Here is a 14,053-nt window from a genome sequence, read left to right on the forward strand (position 1 = left end):
AGCTGTTGTCCAGGATGAGATGTCAGACAGGCAAGCAGATATCCTGGGTGTGCAAATGATTGCTGCATGAAATGAAAGTGACAATTTCCGTAACCATAAGACACCCGCTCACGTTTTTCTGTCACATGATGGTATAAATATAGCGAATTAAATTCAGGTGTAAAGAGCTGAGGTATTAGTGTTGCTCGGTGCCGCACTTGTAAACACATGCTGGGTTAACACCATCGGTGACATCAGAGTAATCAACACAGCGGAGACACCCTATTAAAACCTTAAAACCCCATACAGTCTGTAAAGTCTGCAGGGAGCCTAAACACCTTGTTAATAAGAGAGGACAAATGTCAGACGTCTCAGGTTCTCAATCCAAGGTCCGTACCCGCCTCCCATAAATATTTCCACAAAAACGCACATAGCTCACTCATTATCATGCCATTGATTTTCCCCGAACAAATATGGCGGAACGACCGTGGCCGCTGTCCAGGTTTTGTGGAAAAGGACCCATCTGGGGGCGAAGCTTACAAACAGCCAATTAGCTGTGTGTGCAGTGGTTCTCGCCCCGGGCTAGAGGGCCTGGATGTGGGGTTGAGGCTGTGTTGCCCAAGCAATCATTACGAAAATAATAAAATAAAATAAAAATGCCTCCGAATGTGAAAATGTTCCCTCTGCGTCCTTTAAAAAAAAAAAAATTTAAATCACTTTTATTGCAAAATATGTCAAAAGACTTAAAACAGAGAGACGCTAGACCTGAGTGACACGTAACATACGAACAGTCTCGGTTACACAATGAGAGGGGGGGAAGAGAGAGAGAGAGAGAGAGTTATATAAGACGTGTGTGAAGGAAGGAGAGGGGGAAATGGTGGGAAAAGAGGCTGTGATTTGTCTGATATAATGTTTCCGGAGACATTTCACCTCGAGGGACCGCCGCCTTACCGGAGCCAGGCGCGGTAAATAATGCAACAAAAATACATCATGATGACGTGTCTCTTTACTCAACATGTGTAGCTGTCAGCGTTGATCAACGGGGAGGCGCCGAGGGCGTCGGCGGGCCCTCGCCGCGGTTATGCATGGCGCCTCAACCCACGGTAAACACGCCACTCCGGTGCGACGTGCCCGCAGGCCTCCGGGCAAAGACACTTGATTAAGTCCGCGGCGGTTCTGCTAGCGACAGGAACCCAAATCATGGTCCAGTTCTCGGTGTTAAACTGCGACGCGTTCTGCATGCAAAACATGGCATTCTTTTACGATCAGGCGCCTCCCTGCGAGCCGATCTGAGGTTCCCCAAATTCCTGAGTCATGTTCTCTGCTTTGGAGCACTTGAAGGCTTTTAAACAACGACTGGGCGGATCGCGGCGTTCTAAATCACTCCGCTGCTCGCGTCGTTCCGTTGAGGTCAGAACAAATGCAAACTTCTGCACCTGTTCCGGAACTTTCCGCCTGAATTTGCACGTTCTGTGAAACACACGGAGCCAATCGGCAGCGGGAAAGTCCTTCGGCGAGGTGCAAGACTGCAGCCCGGAGCACCAAGTCGGCGGGCCGGGTACGGAGAGTCGGGTTTTGTTCATCTGCCGGGGCTCCCCGAACTCAAAGTGCCGCATCAGCAGTGATCAAAGCCTCTTTTTCACCATATTTTCTTTAAATATATTCCCTTTTGTCTTCTGAAGGCTCAGTAGCAGCAGGCCGCGCTCGCGTCCCTCTCGGCCCGCGGAGGTCGAGGACTCCGGAGGGGCCACGCGTCCTGCGCGCGGTGGCCCTTGTGAATGGAAATGCCGCGGCCATTAGCGGCGGCCGCAGAGCGGCGACACTCTGATCTCTCTCTCTCTCATGTGCAGGTTCCCGGAGGATTGGGGCTCCTCCACACCCCCGTGGAGCGGTGAAGAACGGCCTTGTTTTTGATGTGAGGAGTCGTGATTCAAAAGAACCACGCCGAACCACCCCCCCCCTTTTCACGAGTTCGCACAGTTCTCTGGGCTCTTAATGAAAAGTCTGCAACGTATCTCGCTCAAAGTGACACGAGGATCAAGCGCCGCGGCACCCGCACCCGCCCAGTACAATCAGAATGGCCATTTTAAGTGGCTGTTCCGTTAAATCACGAACACCCCCGTCTCCTGCGGGGTGCACCCTCACGTTCAGTAAACTCGCGTTCCAAAGTGAAGAACCCAGTGCTGTGATGGCGGCTTCAAGGAAGGGCATGGGGGAGCTTGCACATTATTAAACAGGAACTGATGTAATGGAGCAACTATAAAATAAAAAATAAAAAAAAATTAAATAAATCTTATTTTAAAATCTCTAATATGTATATTTTTTAATCTCCCCAAATACAAAAGAACTATTTGTATAGTTCAAACCATTCAAAATATATAAAACAAATTGCTTCTCAGGATAATTGCCAGTGAATCCTGATGATTTTTCGAACTCGTCTGTCTTCTCGTATCTGAGTGAGTATTAGAACACGGCAGCAGCATGTTGCAGGACTTGCAGGTGCTGCAGCCGGGGCGAAGCCAGAAGCATGCGCGTTTGTCATCCCCTCCCTCCTAACAGCAGTTCCTGCGGTGCACAGATGGTTTTAGGGGAACTACTGTCCCTCATTAATAATGAAGAAAGTGTCCTGTTTCACTGTCTGCATATTGGTGTGCACCCCAGCTGAATTTTCAGAAATAATTGCAACCTTGATAATCATTATAATGATAAATCACCTTAGAACAACAGTAAACAAGTAAAATAAGACCTTTCAACAGAGATTTGAACCCCTTTGTACCCCGATGATACAGAATTCCTCTTGGAGGAGCAGAAATGCTCCTCTAAACAAACATAAAATAAAAAACCAACGACTATGTTTTCAGACCAAAAGATGAATGAAAATGACATGGGTCTTGTGTCCAGGCACCTCTGTACCACCAGAGGGTGCTACTCTATGTCTTGACCACACCTGTTCCACATTACCTGTGTGTTTCTACACCTGCCCGTGTCCCCTGTCCACGTCAGACGTCCGCTGCGTTCACTTCTGTGGTTCTGTTGGAGTTCCCGCCTGGTGTCATGCTCGGAAATGATCTGGTCAAAATAAAACAAGCGCATTTTCTTCGCGTGAATCGTCCATTCAAAAACAGGCCCTTTCTGAATACAATAAAAGAAAAAGAAATGGCGGAAACTTCAAGTGGAGTGATGCAGAGAAGGACCTGCCCTTCAGAGTCGATGATTTAGGCTCAAGCAAATATTTTGAGGTCGGCAACCTCCAACTCAGACCTCCTAGAAAACGTTGGGTACGAGTCGCGGCTGCGGAGCAGGGTCTGTGTAACCCGAGGAGACCAATGCCAATTCAACATAGTTGAAGGACTGATAGTTGAAGGTTCTGCTTGAAGCTCCAGGTGACTGAGAGCAGCGGCCCGGAGCCCGGAGCAGCGGCCATGGGGCGATGCCTCGTAATTGGCACGTCTACTACACCCCTGGCGCTAAATGTGCCACTACATCAGAGGGACATTTACATGACAAAAACACGCAGAGAAACGTTCCTTTAATTACAGTATGTTCCACAACAGCCAATGGAACGCTGCATTCTAATTGGACGTACTGTAAAAAGGGAAAAGCCCATTTTCCCGAATTAGCCAGGCCTCGGCTGCTGTGCACACATATGAAATTATGAGTTAATAAACCTGAAGGGCAGTGAAATTAGGTTGTAGATCAGGTGGAATTGAGAGCGGAGGTGAAAATAAGCCTGCCGGGAGGCTCTTCAGTCCATCCACGCCTCCACAGGCCGGACGTTGGACAGAAAGAGGACAGGCGAGGGGTTTGGGGAGATTACGTTGGGTTAACTTCCCTTTTGTTGGCTCTTTTTTTATTTTCTAATTTTAACTTTCTAAGCCTCTATTCGGCCCCCGCCTCACTCCATCACCCGGAGAAGACTGTCTGAGGAAATCACCTTCACCGCGGCCAGACGCTAACCGCGATGGATTGGCCGATTCAGTGGAAGGGAGGTCGGCATCCTGGGATTTCGGGATGGCGAATTTATTCGTCTCAAGGTGGATGAGCAGGGTGCCCCAGCTGCTATGAGGACGTTTGCCAATTCCGTTCCCCGCAGATGAGGGCTAATCATTGCGCCGATTGAAAGCAATGCATATATTACTCTCTGCCTCCTCCTCCCCTGCACCGGGAGTAAATCGCCGATGATATCCAGGTTCCCCGCTCATATAAAAGCGTGCCCCTCAGCCTGAGGTCAGAGTGCTCCGAGGGCCACATTTACTTGCTCCTTGTGGGGCCACAAAGCCATTCAGACATGAAATAAATGGCGGAGAAAAGAATGCATATTAGCCTCGGGTTGCATGTGTTTCAACAGGGAAGGTGGCCAGTCTTGCATATTTGGGTCTGATTGCATATGCGAGAAAAGAAGAGTCCCTGGTGAAACAGAATTGACCTTCTGCTCGTGCCAGGTCAGTTTTAAAACTCGTCCAAACAAGAATGTTTTTCTTTAAAATGGGAACATTTCTGGCCTTCCATCCACACAGAAACGACATTTCTGGGCACCCAGAACAGTTATCTTCAGAAACGTGCTCTTTCCACGTATTCGTGTGGATTGGTGAAAACGCTGGCATATCAGCCCAACCACCAACCTGACCTATGACCCTGAACGCGGTACATACATACAATGGTGGACAACACATTCGTGGTTTGGGGCCGTTCTCTGCAATTCCGTGTGGATGACAACATTTCTGATTACGCTCCCGTGTGGACGCGAAACCGGAAGAAACCGAAAACTCGTTAAATAGAAAACCGTTCTCCTGTCGAAAGTTTTTTTTTTTTTTTTTTAATTTGTAGCTAGTTTCTTTTTCCATAATTTATTTCCAAATACGATTTCCTTCTCTTTCACATTGTGTTCCAATCTGCATGAAATGTGCTACATTAATATCAATGCAAATGTGACAGACAATGTTATCACAGTTCACTCTTCGCATCTTACTATTAGATAGTTCTAACTTTTTTGATTCTTAACTTTTTTTTTGAGAAAATGTTGCTCCTCCAAATAGGAAAAAGAAGCATGTGGGTGATTCTCTGGAAAATAAAACCAAAATGCTAAAAAAAAATCTGTAATATTTGCTCTTTTACCTGTCCTAATATTTAAGATGGGTTCAATGCCTTTTAAAAAAAATTAAGGTTTTGAAGATATAGGAAATGCGAATAACTCACACGATGTAAAATTTTTACAAATTTCAAAGCAAATTATTATCATAACTCAGACATTCAAAGTTAAGTTTTATGTGTTATATTGAATAGTGGATCAGGCTTAATAAAAATATTCATGCAATGGACCACATTTTGTCTGGAGAAAAAGCCACACCTACATGGAAGTTTTTAAGTTGTCATATAAACAACAAGCATTTAATTACGTTTTTTTTTTTACATGTGGCTGTTTTGCTGGGGTACGAATTTAGTGCTTTTTTTATTTTGTATGGTTATCTTTTAATGAGCTGGAGAACACTTTTCTTATTGACAGTTCTTCTTTGTAAATAAGATAACGTCCTTTGGAAGGATAAAGAGAATAAATCCCCATTCATTAATTCTGCAGTGTGTGTTTGAATGAAATGGTTAGATTTACGCTCACATTAGTGTGCACAGCCGTTTAGATTTTTATCTTAAAGAAAACAATGCAAAATTAGACCACGAAGAGCCGCGAAAAATCTAAAAAGACTCACTCTGGCCACGTTTGTCTCAAACTGGTAATTCTTCGCATGTTCACTCCAGTGTGCTTTGCACATGCATCACAACAACATCAGACGATGAAAGATGCTGTTTTTATCCAGTAGGAGTCCTGCTGGGATCATCTGAAGTACAAGATGTTCCCATGTTCGGTGTCACAGTTGTAGAGCCTTCATCCGACACCCAATAACTCTGTTCATTCTCTGGCTGACCCAGTTCGATTTCCTTTTCTATTACTGGTGTTATATTATTATTACAGCCGGCAGCATGGTGGTATAAATCACCGGGCGAGGCCCTATGGCGATCCCAGACAGGGACTCCTGGTGGGTGATATAGTGGCCTGTCCTGACTGGGTCCTGTTTCACTTTTAAATATGGTCAAAAACAGGTTCTAAGCTCTGTCTGCTAATGATGGACCATGTGAAAACAGTCATAATAACCAACATCATTAGTCATAAAGGTTAATCATGAAATTCTGCCTGTTTTAAACACATGAGAAGAACAAAATGGCTCAAGGGAGCCAAATAGGATTGAGTCCAATCATCAGAAGAGTTGAGATGTGAGCTAAATGCAAGTGTCCTGGTGGGGAGTCATTGACAGAGATGAGGAAAAACGTGTCTGGCTGAGACGTGGGCATTGATCCAACCCCCGGAGTGCCCAGCAAGAGCCTGGAGGTAGAGGGCCGAGGTGCGAGAACACCCTTTAATCAATGCCGTTGCTCTATTGAGTGCGCTCTCACGGCGAGAACTTCCTCACGCCTCAACTGGTACAACGCACCTGAGGAGTCACGGGTGGGGGGACCAAACCGCCCCATAACATGCCACCACCAACACTGTAAGCACATATTTCTATGGCGTTGAAGAGGGGTTTGAAGAGGGGCAAATTACAAAAGATACTAAGATTAAATTAAGATAAAAAGCTTGATTATACTGGTCCAGTATCTTCCCATACTGAAGTGGCCCAAATTGGAGTAAATGATCCAGAGTTTCTTACAGTCAATAACAGGGACAGTCCCCATGGAGACACTCAGGGTTAAGATTAGGGACACAGTTGAAGTAAGTGTGGTTTGAACCTTGGTCTTCTGGATCATAGGCGGGTGTGTTACCTACAACCACCCCACCCAGATTGACCAGAAAGTGCTTTTTTCCCCATTCTGTAGCCATTTTTAAAGCACGCTTAATTCAATTAGATATGGCCGAGTTGCCTGTAATCTCAGCCTTGACCAGCTTGACAGCGGCGTTGTATTTAACGAACCAACTTGTAAATAGATTCTCAGTGAGCGAGGAGAGGCTGTAAACAAACACTTCAATAGGCCAATACAGGACACACGTTATTACATTTACATTTACAGCATTTACCAGACGCCCTTATCCAGAGTGACTTACAATCAGTATTTACAGGGACAGTCCCCCCCTGGAGCAACTTAGGGTTAAGTGTCTTGCTCAGGGACACAATTGTAGTAAGTGGGATTCGAACCCGGGTCTTCTGGTTCATAGGCAAGTGTGTTACCCGCTAGGCTTCTACCAACATCACGCTTTACTTGACCAGCGTCTACCACTAGTTGACTTGAACATTGCTCAGCAACAACAGCTACGATGTCATAGATGGAATTTGGAATCATTTGGTTCTCAGTAATTTCAGGAGCAGACAGCAAAATATCACTGAAACCTCATTATGGACACCAGGACAGCTTAAAGTCTTGCCGTGTCTCCCACTCACAGCTTTTCAGATCCAATGGTCAATCATTTTCATGCTGAAAACGTCTGTCAAAAGTATGACTTTCCTTCATAATACATTTGTCGGTCACGTTTAAAATCCTTGAATCCTGTATTGGCCCGTATAGCTTTTATTAACTGCTGTTCAGAAATATTGACGAATTAATGCTGAAGGAATAAAAGTGAACGTTTCATTTTTTTTATTATTTTTGCAATCATTAAAGGAAGACGGGTGAGAGACAGAAGTAAAATCAAAGAGTGGGATGATTTACTTTTAGTGCCATTGTACCGTTGAAGTGAACGGCTAAATAAAAATCTGGTTTGAAACACACACACACAAACAATCCCAGCAGCCTTTGCTCTGTGTTTATGGATACTGTGTCTTTTTTGCCATTCCGAGATCTCAAAGCATCGTCTTGCCTGCAAGGACGAAAAGCCCCGACACAATTTCCCACCTCCTCCTTCCTTTTATTGTCCCTGATACCTTTGCTGTCTGACTTTTCAAAAGCAGGCGCGGACAAAATCATATCGGGCCGGAGCGTGGGAGGAGACAGGAGCCCAGAACAAATCGGCGTGTCCTTGACGACCTGGATCGACAATTTAAATCAGAAGTTACCCGGTTTCCCTCTGGGGTGGGGTGGAGAGGCCCAGGAATGACCTTTCCTTTCTCTGCCCGACACGCCGAGCCTGTCTACCTGTTCTGCTCTGTCCTGCACGGCCCGGGACTCGTCGGCGCAGCGTGAAGGGTGTGATGCATCTGTTGGACGTGCCGCTATATTGGTTTGTCCCGGCGCAGGCGGGCGTAGGTGGGGTGATGGGTTGGGACATGGACACGCTGACAGATCAATCTCGTCTCGCCCTCGGAGGAACCCTGGTGTCAACCACCACCACCACCACCAAAAAAAAAAAAAAAAGAAAAAAGAACAAGTTAAAAAAAGAGAGGCATTATCATGGCCGCCGCCACCCTCCGCACCGCCGCTGCCGCAGCAGCCGCCTGCCGCGCTTAATAACAACTCCGCTGCGGTTCCTGCTGGAGGAGTCTGCCCGTGGTGTCCATCCACAGGGGACACGGGATATAAAAAGCTGCATCTGGGCCTTCGCGTGTCACCGCTGTGCCGTCACCCCGGCTGTAATGGGATTAGGCCGCGGCCGGTATAAATTAAGACCAGTCGTCATGACGTGTATATATAGATATATAACTGCGGGAAAAGGAGATGGCCGCGCCTCGGAAGAGGATTATGAGCCGTATGAGCGTGGAAACCCATCAGCGGGAGGAGGTGCTTTCCAGCAGATTGACCATTTCAATATAAAAACCATGTACCGGTGCTGCCAGCCATTCAAACCCATTAGTGATATCCATCAGTCCAAGAGTTGTGGCATTTATCGTGGTAAATCCCGCCTTGTTCGTCTGGGACCCTGCCAGACTGATCTTTTTCAGCAGAGCTCAGATACGCCGGGGTCTCCTTGTCAGGAACGTATAACGGCGGCTTTTTAACAGCAGCATATAACAACTGAGCCAAAGGTTAGTGTGTTGTCCACTAAACCGCTGATTTAAAAAGGAGATCTGCGATGATTCTGTGATGCTGCCGAAGGCTTGAAGGCCTTTGACCCTGAGAGGTCAGGCTGACCCTGGTCCCACTGGTATCTGACCTCCATCAGAATTTAAGACGTTCCGCTGTGGCTGAATGACGCTTGTTAGCCGTCCTTGGAGAGGCTTCCTGAGATCTTGTTAAAGTGCTTTCAGGCAGCAGCATTCGTGCGCTGTAATTGGGTGTCATGACTTCGCGACTGGGTTCGATCTCACGCTTAACTAGTCATGTCTCACCTAATTAGTTCAAATCTCGGGCTTTTTGCAATTTCTCCCGCAAACTTAACAAAACCTCCTCATTTTCTGACATCGTGTTCACTCTTACTTCTGGCCTGTGGCAGCCACTTTGATTGTAGTTGACCAGGACCAGCCGCTTAACCACAAGTCAGGATCGCATGCTTTTTGTAGGCCTTCTGGCACATAATTTTTCTAGGAAAATCTAAATTCCTTCAGGGTTGGTAGGTAATGGTAGATGATGTTACATTTACATTTGGTTACATTTATATTTAAAGTATTTATCAGACGCCCTTATCCAGAGCGACTTACAATCAGTAGTTACAGGGACAGTCCCCCCCCCGGAGACACTCAGGGTTAAGTGTCCTGCTCAGGGACACAATGGTAGTAAGTGGTATTTGAACCTGGGTCTTCTGGTTCATAGGGCGAGTGTGTTACCCACTAGGCTACTACCACCCCTTGTCACTCGAACCTCGAACCATGAGGCCTGAGGGATGGTTTCCTTGGGGCTTCACTCATGAGTATTTTATTATGGCTCATATGATTTGTGTTCTATTGAACTTGAGATCTCCTCTTTTGTAGTGAAAAGCGTCTATTTAAATGTCTGATTTACTAGCAGTTTATTCAAATCCGCTCTGGTCTGGATGCGCATTGGTCATTGTGTCTATGGGAGGAGCGATTTCTGAACGCCGACCCACTCGATAATCATTTCAACCTCATTATCCATAACCACTCATCCTAACACGGGGATAATATCACTTCTAGTAAACAATAATGAAATAATGCACTTTTTAGGGCACCAACATGGAGGGGCTTTGACCACCTGAAAGGTTAAACCCGTGTACGGCCTTCCCCGAGGACCCCGCGGTTGGCGGGTGACTTTAATTACACACTTTTCTGAACCTGTCATGCCACGAGCCGCACTGGCCTTTTCCTCCCCAGACCCGTTTCTCCAGACCCGCTGGATGGGCCGGGAAAGTGCCGGGTCGCGGCTAAACGTGGGATCTCGTTTGATTTCAGATCCCGCAGACAGTTGGAAAATGGCACTTTGAGGGTAAATTAAAGCTTTGACACGTAAACCAGGGGGGTTTTTAGCTGCAATTCGCAACCGAAACTCACTTTCACTTAACACACAGCAAAGGCCCCGTCTGCTGGGCAGGAACACTCGTCAAGTTGCACGTATGATAATGATACGAACAAAAATGGTCATAAACACAATGTTTATGATCCAACTACGGATGCGACGATTAATTAAACTGATTTTAGAACATTTGTTCTAAACGTTTTAGAACGTTTGTTTAACTGTTTGACTCTTCTGTCCGAAATAAATTGGGAATCATATTTTGTTATTGAGAAGTCAATAAATCAGTTAACCAGGAAGTAATAGACAGATGATTTGATCGTCTTTTTTGACAACATTTCAACGATTGCATTTTTTTTCCGAATACATTTACACTTATTCCGCATCTTAAATACCAGCTGACCTCCTGGAGAACGCGGCCAGCGGCGGCTGAATATAATATTTAGCGGATGCTCCAGTAATCTGCTGAAAGCTCGGCGTTTAGAGGTGGTGGGGCGCCTTCGTTTTATTTCACATTACTGCCAACCGCTGCTCACTCGAATGCAAAATGAAAATGAGCGCGCTGAGAAAACATCAGACGGCGTGGAACTCCCTGCACCGTCGTCACGGCGACCCTAATGGCAGATGCGCATGCCTGCCGCCGTTCGACCGGGCCGCCATGACACCGCTCAGCCTGATTAGCTTTGATCGCTGTGCCTGGCTCCTTCCCTCGAGACTCTGGCGTGGGGGGAGAATGTCCTTTATAGTTTGGATATCCCCCCCCGTCTCTAGCACTTCGTCTTCAGGAGGTGGGCTTCTTCCTCGACGGCTTCTTGCAAGACGTCGTCTGACGGATGCGGTTATGGTTCTTTGTCATCACGAGACGGAAGCCGAGGAGCTCTCACACTGCGCCTCATTCGTGCAAACGTGAATATTATTGCAATTATCACAACTGGTGGTGATAAAAACGTCCTCTGTTGCCTCTCGGCGTGAAATCCGCGTCTGATCTCCATGAGATGTCGGGTCAGTATTATTAGCTAGTTCGGTCTGATTCGGTGTAACCTTTTGTCCCCCAAACTTTGAGTGTCTCGCCGCAATCGTCCCCCCGTCTGATGTCACTGTGATGGTGAGTTGGATGCCCGGGGCTGGAAGGAGGAGCCGGGCCCCGGTGCACGTAGGTCCATCGGGGGGTCGGAAACAACGCGGGACTTAGTCACGGCAATTACCAGTGTAAAAAGGCGGGAAGTAAGGCCCCGGCGCCAGTCGGAGCCGCGAGGCCGTGGATTACTCACCAGATAAAACCTCGCACATTAAAACGTTCATTAACCACGATGACGGGGACATTTAACCTTCAGGTGGCGGCCAGCGTCACTGGAGGATTATTTTCATTATAATCGGCACCACAAAAACACAGGAACTCACCAGGAGGCCTAATGAATAATAACCAAACGTGACTATTAAAAACTATTTTAATACTTATTCCCTTGATCATTTTTTCATAATTTAATGTTTTATACAGGTTTAGATGTGTTTTAATTGCATGTAATCTAGCAATAAATAATGAAATAACAGCTTATGCCATTTTATTTGCTTACAGGTAGAGTTGATGCATCCACTATACTAATGATGAAATGATCCGTAAAAATGTCCCTCCATCATCGTCTTCCTCGTCTTCTTCATTAGAAACAGGGGCGTGAAAGAACATTTCAATCGCCCTGACTGACGGAGGGACGTTGACCGGCAGTGTCCGGATGTCCAGGTGTCCATGTCTCCTGAATGCACGTTCATCCCGTCCCAGTGGACGCAGTCAGCGCCTGATATAATTCCCTCTGAGCGTCGCAGGAGAACCATGAGAACTTGCAGGTAACCCCTGGTGTCAGTCTTCTAGAGAATGACCGAAAGTCCATGCTGAAGCGAATCGACTTTGTTCACGACCATGAGCGGAGGCGAGACGTCTCAGAACCGCAAAGCTGCAATCTATAAAGCAATTAAACAAATGAAGAAATCGGAATTTGTGGTTTGCCGTTTATTTTTCCAAGGGACAATTGGGTTCCAACCTAATGACATGCAATCTCGTGAACAATGGCACAAAACGAAACAAAAAACCTTTACAGCAAAGGCGTTTTAGCACCAGGCAAATAGTAGTGTAAATTCCCGAACCTGGTCTTTCTGAAGAACACACAGACCACGCTGCTGCAGCATCTGTTCAAACAGGCGGCGGAAAGCCGCACCAGTGTGTACCCAGTCGGGGAACCCGCCCGCTGACGGCAAATATGTTTCAACCAACACGCTGGCACCATGGCGACCTCGGGGATCTGCTGGGAATGTCCCTTCAAAATTGGTGTGTGCGAGTTCTCCAATTCTTTAAAAAGGAAGTTCCTGGTCCAAACAGCTTCTGTCAATCTTATAAAGCAGGGGTTCTCAACCTTTTGCAAACTGCCCACCTCCCCCCCAACACACACACACACACACACACACACACACACACACAAATCTCAAACACCACCTTGCATAGATAGATGGAATGCAAACAAAGATCACAAATTTGCAATTCTTTTTTTCCTTCCATCCTGTAGAACCCCCCCGTAAGAGTGCCCCCCCACCGGTTGAGAACCACTGTTATAAAGAACTGTATTTTGGATAATTATTCATTTAAAAACCCGTTTAAGACGCATGTACTATAAAAGCATCTTAATCATTCATAGCCAAGTGACTACACATTTAAAGTATTACAGTAGTTTATTAAGTTTGTTCCCTTGTGCCAACATCTCACGGCCACGCCCGCTACATGCAGTGGGCTAGAAACAGGAACAAATTTGGAGGAACCACGACAAATGGGTGAAGATCTCCAGAGGAGGACAGACATTTTATGGTCCATGTCAGAATCCATTAAACTTAATATTAAACATCTATCCGTGGACTAAGTGTAGTCCAAGTCAACAACGCTTCAATTTAGGACTAGACTTAATCTTTGGATGCGCAAACTACAGCCAACTCACTTTTCAGGAAATTATGTTTCCTAGTATAATAATACTGATATTTTATTTTATATATATATACACACACACACACACACATATATATATATATATATATATATATATTGTGCATCCAAAGATTAAGTCTAGTCCTAAATTGAAGCGTTGTTGACTTGGACTACACTTAGTCCACGAATAGATGTTTAATATTAAGTTTAATGGATTCTGACATGGATAAAATGTCTGTCCTCCACTGGAGATCTTCACCCATATATATATATATATATATATATATATATATATATATATACACACACACACACACACACACACACACACACACACACACACACACACACACACACACACACACACACATATATATATATATATATATATATATATATATATGTTAGTTATATATATGTATATTAGTTGTCATTTAATTTAGTAGGACTGGTGTTAAAAATTTTTTACCTAATTGTCACATGACAAACTTTTATATCTATTTATTTATCGTTCTAATTAAGTTCAAATTAGAGGGGGTCTGATCACGGCTGCGCTTTCTGCCATGACCGCGGACAAGGACAGTGGTGCGCCAGATCCCCAGGAGAAGAACGAGGGGTGGGGCTTCTCTCCCATCGTCTTCACTAACCGGTGGCCTTCTCTGCAGGTTCCGGGTAGAGGACATGGTGGGGACGCGCCGGCTCCTCCATGTTAATGCGTCCCCCTTCCCGTTCCGTCGTGGCCCAGATTGATGTCTCAGCGCAGGTCCACATTGATCAATCAGGCGC

The sequence above is a fragment of the Denticeps clupeoides genome, chromosome 2 (assembly GCF_900700375.1).
Source record: "Denticeps clupeoides chromosome 2, fDenClu1.1, whole genome shotgun sequence".
Lineage (NCBI taxonomy): Eukaryota > Metazoa > Chordata > Actinopteri > Clupeiformes > Denticipitidae > Denticeps > Denticeps clupeoides.